General features: G+C 40.6%; 1 non-coding gene across 1 annotated transcript; it reads right to left on the bottom strand.

Annotated features, from left to right (window-relative positions):
• Positions 1 to 530: 530 nt before the first annotated feature.
• TRNAF-GAA (transfer RNA phenylalanine (anticodon GAA)) lies at positions 531 to 603 on the bottom strand. Its single transcript has one exon. It is a non-coding gene; the product is annotated as a tRNA-Phe (tRNA).
• Positions 604 to 2608: the final 2005 nt, after the last annotated feature.

The raw sequence follows: 2608 nt of genomic DNA, 5'->3' as shown, positions 1-2608 counted from the left end.
GTTGGAGGAGACTCAAGGGCAGCTAACAAAAACACAACCACTCTATGTCATTCCATGATGGCAGAATTTTTTCTGTCTTAATTACCATAGTTTCCCCAGTGCCTTGGAACCCTGCTTTGTACATAATAGATATTCAAGAGCTGTCTGTTGAATAAGTGAAGGTATGGTCTAAACCAAGAGCCTGAAGTCAAGTGTCCAAGCAGAACCAGCAATGTGGACTCAAGTTCAGGTTACAGGTTGAGTTAAGAAACACAAGGAAGGGCTTTCGACCATGCTAAGTATTACAGAGAAGAGAATAGCATGTGTTCACTGCCCTCAAAGAAGCATACAACCCACCAAGGGAGATCCACATACACAAGTAATACAAAAACCCATTGCCGTCGAGTCAATTCTGACTCATAGCAACCCTACAGGACAGAGTAGAACTGCCCCATAGAGTTTCCAAGGAGCGCCTGGTGGATTCGAACTGCCAACCTTTTGGTTAGTAGCTGTAGCACTTAACCACTACGCCACCGGGGTTTCCAAAAGGTTGCCGAAACCCGGGATCGAACCAGGGACCTTTAGATCTTCAGTCTAACGCTCTCCCAACTGAGCTATTTCGGCCAGGGCAAATAATACAAGGGATCTGTAAAAAGAAGTAAGAAGAAACACTGGGTGTCGGTTGAGGGTGAAAGCTGCCAGCTTCAAACCTCCAAATGGGAAAATGGAGCATGAATATTTTACTACAGGGATGCCTATTGCAATGTTGTTGGCAAATGCAAAAATTAAAAACAACAAAACCATCCAACAAGAGGGAATTCAGTAAGGCAACTTCAATACATCCATGTAATAAAGCACTTAGCAGAGATTAAGGAATTAAGTGCATGGCAGAATTATATTTTATTATATGGAAATATCGCAGATGTCGTTGTTAGATCCATCAAGCCAGCTCTGACTCATAGCGATCACATGTACAACAGAACAACATACTGCCCTCTCCTGCGCCCTCCTCACAATCATTGCCATATTTGAGGCCAATGTTACAGTCACTGTGTCAATCCATCTCATTGAGGGTCTCCCATTCTTGCTGACCCTCTACTTTACCAAGTATGATGTCCCTCTTCAGGGACTGGGACCTCCTGATAACATGTCCAAAGTATGTGAGATGAAGCCTCACCATCCTTTTTTCTAAGGAGCATTCTGGCTGTATTTCTTCTAAGAGAGATTTGTTTGTTCTTCTGGCAGTCCATGGTATATCCAGTATTCCTCACCAACACCATAATTCAAAGGCATCAATTATTCTTCAGTCTTCCTTATTCATTGTCCAGCTTCACATTCATATGAGGCAATTGAAAACAACATTACTTGGGTCAGGTGCACCTCAGTCTTCAAGGTGACATCTTTGCTTTTGACAGGTTAAAGAAGGTCTTTTGCAACAGATTTGCCCAATGCAATGTATCATTTGATTTCTTGACTGCTGCTTCCATGGGCATTGATTGTGTATCCAAGTAAAGTGAAATGCTTGACAACTTCAATCTTTTCTCCAGTTATCATGATGCTGCTTATTGGTCCAGTTGCGAGGATTTTTGTTTTCTTTATATTGAGGTGTAATCCATACTGAAGGCTGTGGTCTTTTTGATCTTCATCAGTAAGTGCTTCAAGTCCTTTTCACTTTCAGCAAGCAAGGTTGTGTCATCTGCATATTGCAGATTCTTAGTGAGTCTTCCACCAATCCTGGTGCTGTGTTCTGGTTCATATAGTCCAGCTTCTCAGATCATTTGCTCAGCATACAGATTGAATAAGTATGGTGAAAGGATACAACCCTGAAGCATACCTTTCTTGACTTTAAATTATGCAGTATCCCCTTGTTCTGTGTGAATGACTACCTCTTGGTCTATATACAGGTTCCTCATGAGCACGATTAAGTGTTCTGGAATTCCCTTTCTTCACAACGTTACCCGTAATTTGTCATGAGCCATAAGTCAAATGCCTTTGCGTAGTCAATAAAACACAGGTAAACATCTTTCTGGTGTTCTCTGCTTTCAACTTGCATATCAGCAGTTGATGGTCTGCACCACAGTCAGCCCCTCGCCTTGTTCAGACTAATGATATTAGCTTCTCTATCATCTCTTTCCACATATGTAGTCGATTTGATTCCCGTGTATTCCATCTGGCGAGTCATTGTTCATGTTGTTGAAAAAAGCTATTTCCAATGAATAGGTCATTGGTCTTGCAAAAAATTCTATCATGCAATCTCTGGCAGCATTTCTATTACCAAGGCTATATTTTCCAACTACTGATCTTTCTTCCTTGTTTCTAACTTTCACATTGCAATCACCATAATTATCAGTGCAGCTTGATATGCATGTTTGATCAATTTCAGACTGCAGAAGTTGGTAAAAATCTTCAATTTCTTCATCTTTGGCCTTAGTGATTGGTGCATAAATTTGAATAGTAGTCGTATTAACTGGTCTTCGTTGTATTATCCTATCACTGACAGTGTCATACTTCAAGATAGATCTTGAAATACTCTTTTTGACAATAATGTGATGTTGTTCCTCTTCAATTTGTCATTTCCAGAATAGTAGACATATGATTGTCCACTTCAAAATGGCCAATATCAGTCCAT

The sequence above is a fragment of the Loxodonta africana genome, chromosome 5, assembly GCF_030014295.1.
Source record: "Loxodonta africana isolate mLoxAfr1 chromosome 5, mLoxAfr1.hap2, whole genome shotgun sequence".
Classification (NCBI taxonomy): Eukaryota; Metazoa; Chordata; class Mammalia; order Proboscidea; family Elephantidae; genus Loxodonta; species Loxodonta africana.
Note: the sequence above shows the minus strand (reverse complement) of the source record. Positions and strands in the feature narration are given on the sequence as shown.